Source organism: Lycorma delicatula, chromosome 9 (genome assembly GCF_047948215.1).
Source record: "Lycorma delicatula isolate Av1 chromosome 9, ASM4794821v1, whole genome shotgun sequence".
Classification (NCBI taxonomy): domain Eukaryota; kingdom Metazoa; phylum Arthropoda; class Insecta; order Hemiptera; family Fulgoridae; genus Lycorma; species Lycorma delicatula.
The window spans coordinates 34458994-34474321 of NC_134463.1; the positions used below are offsets into that span (position 1 = coordinate 34458994).

General features: G+C 29.1%; 1 pseudogene; it reads right to left on the reverse strand.

The window, feature by feature from the left end:
* Window positions 1-3793: 3793 nt before the first annotated feature.
* LOC142330454 (synaptic vesicle glycoprotein 2B-like) lies at window positions 3794-13650 on the reverse strand (annotated as a pseudogene).
* Window positions 13651-15328: the final 1678 nt, after the last annotated feature.

Sequence of the window (15328 nt, forward strand, 5' to 3'; positions counted from 1 at the left end):
CCCAATAGGCATGGTTAGACATAGTAATTAGGTAATGAGTCTGTGAGCTCTAATAGGTTTAAGGAAAGGACTTGTGCTGGTCAGGAGAACCACCCTGACCAATGGGCAAACATAGATTAGATTAAGTTAGTGTGTAGGTTAAGTTAGGCGGCCTGCAACCTGCACTAATATGTGTGACTAGAATTAAGGTAGATATAAGTGAATACCCAATCAACGTTGACTTGTAATGGGAGGTTACAAGTCGTACCCAGGGGGGAAGAAAGCCCGGTCCACTGCGCAAAAAAGGGAGAAAAAGACAAAATTTAATAAAAATATAAAAAATCTTAAAAATACAAAAAATTAAGGAAAAAATAAAATATAAAATTAAAAAAACACTATTATAGTGGGAGGGGGTCATGGGCATACCAGAAGAGGGATGTCTATGGTCTCTGTCGATACCATGCGGACCCCGTTGGTAGAAGCCCTAGTAGAAGGGTGGTCAAGCTAGGAGGTAGTAGTGTGTGCTGCCACGGCATGCCAATGGGAATTGCGTTTGCTTAACGGCGGGGACTGGTTTCCATAGGGGTGGTTAAAAAGGTTGAAAGTATTTAAATATGAACATTTACATACATTAGATAACACTGATTGCTATATACAGTATAAGTAAAACAGTCCGGTATGTTTATAATTAAAATTAAACTCAAGAATTGTGAAATAGAATATAAACTGGACTGATGTATAGAATTGTAATCACAGTATCCTAAGAGTTTTTTCATGAACATAGAAGAAAAGTATACTAAATTTTGGATACTCCAACTTTGGAAAATTACATGGGTACAGAAAAAAATTACTACTTTGCTAAATTTTTCTTGTCATTCTGAAAAGAAAAACAATATGAGATTTGAAAAATTCACAGAAAAGCTTAAAGTACAATTTTACAATAACTTCTGTCTATTTTCAATGATTTAGGGACAGAAGGCTGTTAAATCTTTTTATTTATTTATTTATTAATTTTTTTATTGACCATCTGTTAATGTAATTAACAATTTAAACACTCAGACAAAAAAAATAGCTAGCATGTTAGAATTCCATTTCTCTTTATGACGGCTTTCCATCACCGAAATATCTTGGTGGAAATATCACCGAGCCTGTCTGGGAAAAAATCCAGATGCAAATGGAGGAAATGTATTTTCAAAGACATATTACATCCCATAGCTCTGTATGAAGTAAGAAGTTGATTAAAAATAACGTCGTAATTGTCGGATTATTGTTTGCTGAGGAAGTTTTTGCAAACGTCTTTAAATGAAGCTCAAGTTGCACTTTCTACATTAACATTGAGTAATACATCATCTCTGACCAATTCTCTTATTTGAGGACCAACAAATATTCTTTCTTTATTTTTTCCTTCACTTACATCTGGAAATTCCTGCCTGATGTACAAACACCCGGGACTATCCTTCTTCATTGCTTTTACAAAATTTTTCATTAGTCCTAGCTTGATATGGAGAGGGGATAAAAATAATTTTTTAGGTTCAACTAAGGGTTCATGAATAATATTTTACCCATTTGGAGTTAAGTTGTCTCATTTCTTCCACTCTATGGTAACATAATGTTTATCCCTAGCTCGGCTGTCCCATTCACAAAGAAAATAGGTACTTAGTAGAGCTTAACTGCATGCCTAACAAAATAGCTATAACTTTCAAATCACCACATATATTCCAGTTATGTTTTTTATAATTTATTTTTTCAAGAACGTCTTTCATCACATTGTATGTCTCTTTCAAATTAATACCATAAGTGACTGGTATTGAAGGATATTTGTTACCGTTGTGTAGTAGAACAACTTTTAAACTATACTTGGACGAATCTACGAAAAGGCACCAGTCCCCAGGTTTATGAACTTGTCCTAAGTGCAACATAAGCTCATCAATATTTGTGCAATAAACAAAATTATTTTCATCAATAAAGTACTGAGAAAGTTCTTTTTATCGGTTTCGAAAGCCCAATAACTTTGTATTTTTTTGAAGTAAATTCCAACCTTTCAGTCTTGATCCTAACAGTTAGCTTGATTTTTTGATAAATTTAATTTCCTAACCAAGTCATTTAATTCACCTTGTGATATAAAATGTAGCATATTGAAAGATAATTAAAAATCAAAATCATTGTTGTCTTCTTCAGTACTGCCTGATTCTTCATCACTGCTTTCCAAAACATACATTCACAGGTGGCTCAGAAACTGCAATAATTTCACTGTGAGGTACAAGCCTGATTGCAGATTGCAATGAAGGATATTTTACATTTATAAATTTTATTTATTTTATATTTATTTTAGATTTTTAGAAATTCCAGACACACTAGTTAAACAAAAGTAACAATAAGTTACATGATCATTTGGTTCACTGCCAAATCACAGGTACACCAAATGGCAAAGCTGTCCGTGTACCTTTCAGCCATCCTCTTAAATAAACAGAACAATTAGTGCATACTATATGAGGAGCCCGCATCTTATTCTGACCAATTTTATACTGAAAGCACAAGTGAATGCTTTTTTAAAGGTGGAATGGTTTTCCTATTTGATTTTACGATAAACTCACCACATACATAACAAAAGATATCCACAACATCTACACAATTCGTGGGATTATGACACTGCACTGTTAACAAACTTAAGACAGTAATAAGACTGAACAAAATTAATTCATTCCTAAATCCAGTGCTTAATACAAACAACACAGGTGTATTTTCAGCTACATGTTTTTACCTGCACAGACATGATTAATCTTGTCCATGAAGGCTCACTCTTCAGTATTAGATATGATGTCATAATATGTGACTATGATATGATTTAATTCTTTGTCTGGTATTGTATATCTGTAGCTTACAAATTATGTTAACAATGTTAAACAATAAAAAATGAGCTAACAAAATACAATACAAGAGCTTAATATGTTAACTATATGTTGAAAAATGAAAAAAAATCCTTTAATTAAAATTAAAAAATTTTTCAAAAATGGTGGTCGATAGAAAGATTCTGAGTTCATATTTATTTTCAGCACCAAAAAATATATTAAAATCATGTATTGCATGTTAGGAAGCAAAAATTATCTGTTTATCAGTGTTATTAATAAATCAATATATTTAAATTAAAAAAAAAAAGATGAATTTGATTCGAACCAATGTGCCTTTCCTAAGATCCAAATATTTCCATTAACAAAAATTTTATTTGGCTATAATTCTAGAACCAATGAAAATAAATACCACTTATGATATATCATTGACAATTAGAATAATATCATGAATCTATAATAAACAATAAATACCAAGCAAGAAGAAGTCAAAAAAATTCTTCCAATCAACAACAATGTTCAAAGTATGTTTTTTTAAAATAAACCTTCCATTGATGATATTTTAAAAACTTACTGTAAGACTGTCTGAGAAACTTCCATTTCAAAATAGAAAAAGGAAATTTATATGATATGCACCAGAACTTAACCCTATGAGATAGAAACTAAGGCTACTTAAAAAAATTACATATGGATCAAATTGAGAATGTCCTTGTCAACTCTGACAAGGATAAAAGATTTGCAAAATTAAAAAAAAGGATTTAATATACACTGAGCATCAGTTTGCAGTTGAAAAAATAAATGAATAAAATGATTTTAATAAATAAATAAAATATTATTTTATTTTATTATTATTTTTATTTTAATAAATAAGATTGATTTTTTTTTTATATAAAGTTGTCATCAAAGATGAGTTAAAAAGAAAATATCTGAAACTAAAAATTACACGTACTTACTTAAATACAATTACTATTTACAAACTATCAATTACTATTTATGTACTTACTTAGAAAAAAAATAATTCCTAGCCTATGGACACATAATGATAACCAAAAACTGGTTGGTATACATGCTAATCCAATTACAAGTGTATGAAAATATACTGAACGATCAATAGTAGCATCACATAGTTTTTCTTCATGAAATACTGAAGATACAATATAAACTGATGCAGTTTCATTTGGGTGAAGTTCTTCAAATTTGTCAAAACTATTAAATAATTCAGGAAACCACATCATTAAAGTATATTACCTGGAAAACAAAATAAAAACAAGATTATATACTATTAATAAATTATTTTATATGAATAGACAATATAAATAAATATAATGAAAAAAATGATAAAGAAGTTTAATAATAAACTTATTATTTTTGCAAACTTTTTCCTTTATTAACAATGAAAACCTTAGTAATTTTTGGGTTTCAACTAAGTTAGGTTTATGTATCAAATTTTAGGACAATTAGAAGGTAGAAATTTTTTACCTTAGGTACCTTAGTAAATAATTTTTTTGTACTAATTGAAGATAAGAGTCACTGAACTGTCTCACTGTAAAGTCATTTCCTTCGGAACCCTAGTAAAGAAGTGGATGTCACACAGGAATACGATAATGTACCAGCACATCACCAAGAGAGATCAAAGGTGAGCAGCTGACATAATTAACTTATCCTGAAGAATCTATCCAAGGAAGAAGGAATAAAGAATAATCTTCAAAAGGGCTTTATCAGAGTCTGCCTTTGATCAGGACAATTTATTTGTTACTTTTGCCTGACAAACAGGCAGGTTATCTTAACTATTTACAATGAGTGGTTTTATGAAAAATTATACATAATTATTTATCTTAGGCTGAAAAGAGGAAAAGAACAAGAACAATGATGCAGTCAAAAAAAAAGGGAAGAAAAAAAAGGAAGACCCAGAAATCAACAAACGGATAGGATGAGAAAAGGTTTGGTAAGGAGAAATAATCTATTGAGAAGGGATAATGGAGGGAGAAACCTGATTCTCACTCAATCCAATAAATTAGTACAGGCTTTAGGACAGTATGTGTATTTATATCTGTATACAAGGGGAAAAATACAAAAATTGAAGGCTAGTAAAAGTACAAGGGAAATTTTTTTTCCACAGTTAATAGAACTGCAGCATTTGAAAGGGTCTGAATGACATGCAGAGTTTATCAGGTTTTAGTTGGGAAACACAATTACAGTGAGTACTTAAAATGGCTGAATCAATTTCAAATCCCACCAAGAATAAGGCCGTTGGTCAATTGATTCTTTAATACAAAAGAAGAGATTGCCGCTGAAATTATGAATCAATTGTATTTAGTCTGACAAAATTATTAATAAGCAAAGTCTGCTAAAGTAATAACATGATCTTAAAATGAGAAGGTTGCTAAGTTGGTGTAGTAGTTAGCATGTTAGCATGTGAGCTTTGAGATAAACTGGTCTTTGATTCCTACAGCCATATAAAAGTAACTGATCCATTATTTCCAGTTGTTCTCCATGCTACCCCTTTTCATATATCTCTTAATTTCTACTAAAATACTTCTTTTACAATATACAATACCAACCTTCAGCTATTTCTTCTTTTGCACATATTTCTGCTAGGTATATACGCATACCAAAATAAACACTAGAAACTACTATTTACACAGTATACTATATAAGTATACTGTGTATACTTTATAAAAGTTTACTACAGTATACTGCTTATATTGTTTGTACAAGTTTTACATAATTTAAAATGGTAACATTTTTTTACATAAATAATAAAGACTTTATACAAATCACAATATAATAATAAATTACACAATATAATTAATTATAAATTATACAAATCATGTCAGGAGTCAAGAATAGGTTTTATTCCAAAGATAAAAAAAATTGAACTACTCCACCATTTATACAAAAGAGTCAAGGAAAAATAAGAAAAAATCTAAACCAGTGCAATACTAAAAATTAGAAAATGAGTTAATAAAAAAAAGGACTGGCTTAAATTTAAATTAATGTAAAAAGATAATTATAGCAGCGAGCAATATTAATGTAACTATGTGAACATAATATATAAATAGAAATACAGCATAAAATAACAATTTCAATAGCATTAATTGATAAATATTTGAGAACAGTGTGCATAATAAGCATAGTAATGTATGATAAATACAATATAAACATAGTAATGTATACAAGTTTAATGAGTTGGGAGAAAATCCAGTTTTATCTAATTATCAACTGATTAAAAACTCAACTAAGTAATACTGATCCTGTTACAAGAGATTTCAGTAGATTGTCAGATCTTTTAGATCATTAGTAGATTTATTAAATGTAGAAACTGAAGCGCAATGAAGTCTCTTCTTATAAATCAAGGTAGTACACGATGAAAGAAAGATGATGATGATGATGATAAATGTCTGAAGACAATTTAAATAATTAGTTATTCTTACCCTGAAGTAAGTCCAAATTGTATGAGGCATGTAAGTACAGTTGGTCTTAAATGTGGACACTTAAATAATAATAAAGTCTGTTCCCATGACTCCTTTAAAAATATTTTAACATCTTTTCTTGTTTTAATACTTCGTACACTTCGCTGTGATTGCATACTTATTACACTCACCCTGTGCTCCTTTTCACGCAAACTACGAATCTGAAAATAAAATAAGGTAACTACATTCAAACTTAATTATATATTTTGTTTGAAGTAACTACAGAAATATTAATAAAAAAAATTTTTTTAAGATAAACTGGACTTTAAAAAAATCTTTGCTAAAACACTTTCTTGCTTTTTTAAAAAAAGTTATTTTTTATAAGCTGATGCCAAAGTAAAACCAACAATTATGCCAAAAACTAACAATTTTTTAACCCTGAATTTAGAAGTGACAACAAAAGGTCAGATCTAATAGATGAAGTATTATTTTTAGTTTATACAGCAGATTATTTTTTGTTGCTTCTAGTTTTTTAAAAATTACTTTATTTTTATTTAAAATGTGAATATGTCAACAAAAAGCTGCTTGTGTTTAAAAAAAAGGTCACCTGCACGGAACAAAAAGGCAAGAATAACTGGAAAAAAAGAAAAGGAATGTACAGAAAGCAACTTAAAGAGAATGCTAACAAGTGTATAAGCTAAGATTCTCTGGTGATGTGAGAATATCTATTAATTACTACCCATAGTTTTTAAATTACTTTTTTGAATCTTTACATGAAAATACTCTGGTTATCAGAATGATATCATGCTGTATATACATTACACTCTAATAAACCAATACAAAGAAATCATAACTGAAATAAAAGATATCTTTAATAAATGAATGGGAAAAATAATGAGACATTTCTCTTTTTATCAAAGCTAGTGAAAAAAATTACTGAACTAAATTAAAAATAAAAATAAGAAAATAATATTTTAATAATTATTATTAAAATTAAATTAATAATAATAAATTAAAATAATCATTCTAATCATAGTTTAAAGTTATTAAAAATTGTAAACTTCTCACTCTAAAATTTACAGAAATTTTTCTTTCCAAGATTTTCTGGAGCTAATTAAAAAAAGAAGGGAGCAAAACTCAATCTTTGTCTATGAATTTTAAGGTAATACTGTTGTAAATGGTGCAAATTTTAAAATGTTAGAAAATACCAAAGTATGTAATTAAAATGATATATTCAATTTGTAATATGTTTGTTCAATATATTGTTCTTGTGTTGATGTTCAATTATGTGAGATCTTGGTTTTTATATGTAAAATAAAATATGTCTTTGTATGTGTAGCCTGATTTGATGTGATGATTTATAAAGATGATATTACTGTTGTATGCAATCCCTATATATATTTCTTGAATCAATGATTAGATGAGTAACCAGTCTATCTGATCAGTGTTTAAGCATCACTCCACTTTTATTTACATCTCAAGTGTAACAGTATTTGTTACAGTTTTATTTTATTAGTTTACTGTATAATCTTATGCAATTTGTTTTTTTATAAGAGATAAACAAAGTAATATCCTTCTTTCTTAAAAGTGTTTTTTAGCCTGAATGATTACTGATTGATGTAAGTTAGTGTTATTTTTTGCCATTAAGTATGCTTTTGATATAATTCTGTGTGATTTGAATTTATATATAATGTAGCATGTTGTTTTTAAACATTTGGTAATAATTTATTGGAATCGGGTGATTTACTTGTATCAAATTCTCCAAAGAAGTTGTCTTGACAAAGATGCATATATTACATGAATTAAGATTTATGATAAAGCTGCATATAAATATGTCACTTGTAATGGGGTTTCTATCTAATTTAAAAGTGAAGGTATTATGTTTCTTGGATAGAAAGTCAAGTTTAATGAATTAAAGTTAATTTTACTGAGTTTAGAAAAGTACTCTTGTGTTGTTTTCAGTATTGAAAAATATATTAAGCTTTCAATATTAAAACAAATATGGAGCCTTGGGTTCTTGTTACAGCACCACAACAAGAGCAAGCTTAACCCCTGCTACAAAGTAAAAAAAAAATAATACATTTCTAAAAGAATAAATATTTGTCATTAATATCTGGTTCTGAAAACCAACAATGATGTTAATTTAATTTATTTATTTACTTAATATTATATCTTGATTTTATTTTTACATGTTTTTCTTTCTAACGATAAGAGTAGAAAAATTTATGAATGATGGTTTTTGCATAAAATATTGGCAGCAAAACAGATCCTAAGTAAAAAAAAAAAGCTTTTTTGTAACTAGGAGAAGTCATAAAAAAAAAAATCCTTGTTTATAATCGGATTAAAGCAAAGAAAAATGGCCTGAATTTGAGAAGCATATGTTAAAATGGATTCAAGAAAAAAATTTTTGTTAAAGATTATTAAACATATACATAAAAGAGTAATAGATTCCTCCTAGACAAAGTAATGTAAGGTGAAAAATTTATTTAGTGATTATAATATATGATTGAAAATATCTTTGTTGTAAAAAGTATGTTTTTATATTTTATACATAAAAAATACCAACAGTTTGATAATCCAAACAAACCTATGATCTGAATATGTCTGACATTGTACATGTTCAGTTTATTATGACCATTCTTTATATTTAATTGTATTTTTGTTTCCAAAATATTGATTTATTAGAAGCGATTTATTGTATATATCACAGAATCAGAATTTAATTTAAAAAATTTTTCCTAACAATGATTTTAAATTAATCTCTTAATTTAAGTATTTTTATCCTGTAGCAAAATCCTACATAAATACATGAACTAAAGCGTTTAATGTGCGTAAGTAGATACACTATAGCTATCAGTATGGATCTGAGAAGTAAATTTTTGATTTTTAATTTTTAAGAAATAGATCCTAAAACTGTAAGTATTATAAATACTCAATTAGATGAGTGTTTGAGGTTAAATTATAGTCTTTTCAGACTAAGTTTTACCCAATGTCTTGTACAAGGGCTGTTAATTGAACTCAAATGACCAAAGAATGATAACACCAGAGGCACATCCAAAATCTTTATATTAAGAAAATACTTCCATTAGCACATTATTAGTGATGTGATATTATATTATGCATTACATTCACAACATTATAATACAATAGCTATTCTCCTTTTTATACGTGTTTCTCTCACTTCATTGCGGGAAAATTTGGTAAACTCTCCTAATTTTCAAATAAAAAAAATTTAATTAATTATTAAATAAAATTAAAAGTATTGTATTATACCAAAATATAAGAGAAACTGCTTACTCACTGTTCTTCTACTTACAGGATATGTTAAAGAATCGTGTCCAGTGTTAAGAGTAAACATACGTCGTAAAATTTCTAATGCTTGATCATATTCACCACAGTCCAATAAAGATTTTGGACTTTCTGGAAATCACAATAACCAAAGACCAAGAAATACCGCAGAAAGAGAACAAACTAACACAAATAATTTCCAAGAATCAAAGAAAATATAGTTGTTATAATAATTAAGATGCATTGGAATGATTAACCAAGCTGCTAATGGTAAAGTAATTATTCCAGCTGTCCAAAATAATTCCATCCAACCTAAAACTTTCTCTCTATATTTTGTACACTGAAATTCACCAATATATGGGAAACAAATACCCATTGCTCCAGCAATCCTGTAAATGAGAAATTTTGTTAAATTAAAAAAAAGATGATGAAAAAAGATTGACTAATGTTATTAATAATTAGATTTACTAAAATGAACTTTATCATAATTAGCTTAGACAAAAAGCTGACAAAAAAGATGTAATGCATTCCAGGCACTGGTTATTTTTTCTTATATAAAAGAATGATACATGAAAAAAATTAAATAACTCTTTGTTTTTTTGGAGCGTTGGTAATTGATGCAGTTTTGTTGTAAAATTATCATCATATGTTTAAATAAACAGAAAAAGTTTAAAAAATTCAAAATATCGTAATTTTTATTTTTTTCTGTTCCCCCACATCAAAAATCACTTTCAAAGATCTTTTCTAATTTTTCAGCATTTATATGTTAAATGGAAGAAACTAAAAAAGAATTACACTGAAAAATGTATAAACAATAAAATATTACCCAAGATTTCTTTTTTGTAGGTGGGGATGAATTGCAATGAAATTTTGTTGCTGTATTATTATTACTAAAAGTGTGTCAGTTATATTTTTTATATTAAAAGTTAAATAAACCAAATTTTTTTAAAGAATCCAAAAAATTGATATTTTTAATCTTTGATTGGCTTCCCCACCACCAATATTGTCTCCAAAGTAAATAAAATTTTAATTAGTGAAATATTTGGATCTTATAAGGGGAAGGCACATCAGTTCAAATCAGATTTCATATCCTATTTCTTTCAATTTTTTTTTTTTAATTTAAATACATTGATTTATTAATAATTATTAACCTCTGACTGTAAAAAAAAATTACAATAAATAATTCGATAATAACAATGAAAAAAAAAAAGAAAAAATATTAGAAGTTATTAACAAAATAAAATTTTATGTAATTTTCATTTAAAAAAAGAAAAATGTATATGTAATTTAATAGGCGTACAAGAAGGTCATGTAGTGTCGACATCAGAATTTTGGTTTACAGTAATAACTGGTGGAATGATTATATACTTGAAAAATTTTCTGGTCAATAATATTACAGACGATTTGTTGAAGTTTTATTGTGAGGTTTATTGTCTATTTGGCAAAATGGTTCAGTAATTATTTATGATATGAGTAATTACTAATAAAACATTTTTTATCTATATTAATAATTTTTTTTATAAATTACCTAAACAATGTGTAGGATGATTTTTTTTTATATCATCATTTTAATATATATTGACTCAACATAATTATCTTGAGTTTAAAAGATATTTGCACAGAATAGAAAGAAATACAGAATCGCATCAAACCAGTCAAATTCCTAATGACTTTTTAAATTCAAGTACCTAAAAACATTGTAAATACAGAAATTAGAAGGATCTTTTTTACTTAAGGAAACAATTTGCCATTGTGTTCTATAAGTCAGGAAAGAAAGGTAAACATTATTATAATAATGATATATCAACTTTAAAACTCTGATAAATTAAACTTTTCAAATTATAAACAAGAATCAGTTAATTTCTCTTGTTCCCATTTAATGATTTTTCTTATTAATAAGTGTATGAAATAATCACTATTAAGAAGTGCTGGTACATTTATTTGAGCAATAGAACTTTTCAGTCTGTGAGACATGAAGAGTTCAATAAAATAAACAAAAAGAAAACAAGAAAAATTTGTTAAAAATCACTTTTGGTAAAGTGCAATCAATCTGATTCAATACGGCAACAATAACAAATCTTCATAATTGAAGCAGATAAGATTGTCTCTATAGTATTTAAATAAAATGAACAAAATTAATACTTCTGAGTGAATTAGCTACACCATTTACTAACTCAACCATTTATTTTTTCAGAAAATCAGTGAAACTATGAATATAAATATCACAAGGTGATATTTGTAATTTTTATTTAGTCCAAATAGTTACTGCTGCACAAACTGGCTGACTTACTTTTTTGCATCAATACCTTTAATTGCCAGACATCTATTTCATAAGAGAATATTCCTAAGTGCTAAGCTTGTCTACACATGTAGAAACATACTGATTATTCCTCTTTTCATACTAATGTTTCAAAATGGGGAATAACCAGATAGGTTTGAACAATGTTGAGGCAAAGATTGCTAGAATAACAAATGGTTACCAGACTGAGCAGAAAGAATACAACTAAACAAGTGAAAAACAAAAAATTCACACAATTTCTGAAATATATGCTTATATATGATGGTGGACTAAAACATTTTGTTTCCACTGTAAAACTTTCAGTTATAACACACAAACTGGGATAAAACTAGTTTTATAAAATCAAAAGACATCTTTATTATATCATAATTGATGGTGAAAATATCAGGCTTACAGTTCCTCCTCAATGTAATGAAATGGGAAATTGTTCAGACACCTGATTTAAAACATGAGCTGTATTGAAAACATTCCTCCAAATGAAATTCACAGATGAATTGAGTTGGGTAAGGTACTTCAAAGATTTGAATGTCCATGAAATGTAAGATCTATGATTATAACGGAATAGATTCATCAAGCTTACATTGGAAAAATGATCTGTGGAAACAGTTACATCTAACAAAAAGAGCTGCTGTTATCCTAGTAATTTCTACAGATAAACAGGATATATGAGTGTTCTTGGATTTCAGAAAATTTGTACCAGTTAGGTATTGGACATGTCATCTGATGAAATGAAAAAAGAGTTGACATTTCTCAAAAACGCCTGAAATATTTTCAAAAAAGAAAGTGAAGATTCCTTGAAGATCACTGTAGGTGATGAAGATTAGGTACACTAACAAATAAAAGGAAGTTCATGAAATACTGTAAAAATAAATCAATTCAGCTCAAAAGATTTAAAACTTAAGCTACAACTGGGAAGATAAAAATTTTAGAATTCTGAAGATTATTCTTACAGATTCTCTTGCAAACAAAACATAGAAGAATTATGAAAATTAAATAAATTCTTTAAAAAAAAAATCAAACAGGTTGGTATGAAAATGAATTTCAATAAAAATACCCATTTTTACAGCTTTAGCAACACTTTGTTTGAGATTTTCCGTCGTATTTTTCAAGGCAAGAACATGTCTGTGAAGGAAGGATTCATTCCACCTTTGGTATAAGACGATCATTTAACTTTTTCAGAAATAATATTCTTTTTGTTATGGCCTTTGCATCATCACTACATACTGCAACATTTTCTCCAACCTACTTGTATGTTATAGGAATTAGTAGCTTCATAAAATACATCAAAAATTGTCCTGATTCAAGAGCAAGTATTGATTTGCAAAACAACATATTTTCTTTGACTGATCTTTTCTTTATTTTTCCTGTTTAGCCCTCCGGTAACTACCGTTAAAATAATTCTTCAGAGGATGATATGTATGAGTGTAAATGAAGTGTAGTCTTGTATATTCTCAGTTTGACCATTCCTGAGATGTGTCGTTAATTGAAACCCAACCACCAAAGAACACTGGTATCCACGATTTAGTATTCAAATCCGTGTAAAAACAACTGGCTTTACTAGGACTTGAACGCTGTAACTCTCGACTTCCAAATCAGCTGATTTGGGAAGACGCGTTAACCACTAGACCAACCCGGTGGGTATTTCTTTGACTGATCTATCCCTATTGTATTCTTATCTCACAAAACATAAGAACTGATAAATATTTGCCACATCTGATGATTCATCAAATTGAATACAAAAAGGTTATTGTGAGTGGTGGGATTTGATTCACTTCTGAGGCTGAGGTTGCTCAGACAGTGTCGCATCGTAACTTATGCTGACCATGGTCTCCTGCAGGACGAGGGAGGCTCGTGGAAGGAGAATGAATTCCAACCCGCTCAAGCATGCAGGATACACGAGCTAAAGGGACATCAATATAAGACGTCGTTTAGATCGGAAAAGACCAGGATGATGCTCTTCATAGACCGTTTGGCTGTAAGGCGACTTATCGATGTATCGAAGACGAAATATACTTCCTCGCAGAGAAAATTATTAGGTGGATCACTTTTCTAATTTTTCTGACTTCCTGTTCGTCCCAGATCAAAAACCCCTCCGGATCTCCACCGAACCGGGCTTCCGCTACCTCCTGATCCCAAATAAAAAAAAACCCAAAAAATTACCCCCCCAAAAAAAAATCAACGCCAGGTCAAATCCTTCCGTTTCTTGGCTTTTCAAGCCATTTCTGATCTATCCGACTCCTTGCCCAAAATACCCTACCCAAAAAACCCTGAAACGCTTACAAACTGGAAAGATTTTAATTTTTTTTTTTAATTTTTGGGGTTTTTGGGAATTGGGGTTTTTGGGAATTGGGGTCAGGAGATAGCGGTGACCCGGATCGGTGGAGATCCGCGGTGGTTTTGATCTGGGACGAACAGGAAGTCAGAAAAATTAGAAAAAGTGATCCCCCTTATAATTGTCTTTGTGATTACTTAGAATATATTTCATGTTCCAGACATCGATACGCCGACTCTCCGCACGACTATACCTCGAGTATCATGCATGCATCAGTGGCTTGGAATTCAACCTCCGCCCACGAGCCTTCCTCGACCAGCAGGAGACCACCGTCAGTCAGGTTGTTGTCTTCCAGGTGAGTTCTGAACTATTTTAAGGCCTCAATCAGAGGGCAGGTAGTTTACTGACTTCTCTTTGTGTAAGTCCATTAAATTTGTAGATGTTCAACGTGAAATTTCTCAGTAAATAGGAATACTTCAATGAAGATAATAAAGGAGGATAGTTAAATATAACATTTACTTTGCAAATAAAAAATACTGAAAAGTCAATTCCGGTTAGAGTAAAGAAGTAATAATACAATTAATTTCAACTTAATATTAAGGATAATCCTTATACTCAAATTAACTGAAGCTAAAAAGAAGCTATTCACTGTTAATGAAAAGAATTATAAAATCCAGTTAAAAGAATAAAAAATAAAGGGGCCGCTAACTACCTTTCAAGTGAAAATCACTTTATTCTTATTTATATAGTTTAAAAAAAAAAAAATTTCAATGCGTAAATAAAAAAATTTTTACAAACGTCATTGTAAATTCACATTCAAATCGTTTAAATGCGAATGTACGTCAGCCAAGTAAGCTAACAGCAACATATATTCATTATTCTGTAAAAATATTGAGAATGGCCTTTGTTTATCCTGGAAAAATAGTATTAACTCATCTCGCTTTTCCAATAACCGGAGTAATACTTTTCCCCGCAATATCGTCTGTGTAGAAAAGGAGAGATTTTTTTTCGTCTATTTCAAGGCATCGTTTAGCATATGGTTGAATTTTAATAAAAATAATCATTTTTACAGCTTTACAAACAATTCATTTCGTTTTTCCGGCATATATTTTCAGGCAAGAACAGAACATGTCTGTGAAGGAAGTAGTGCATCCATTCCGCCCTTGGTATAAGACGATCTTTTAATTTTTTCAGAAACCTACTGTTCTTTTCTGTTATCGCCTTTGCATTA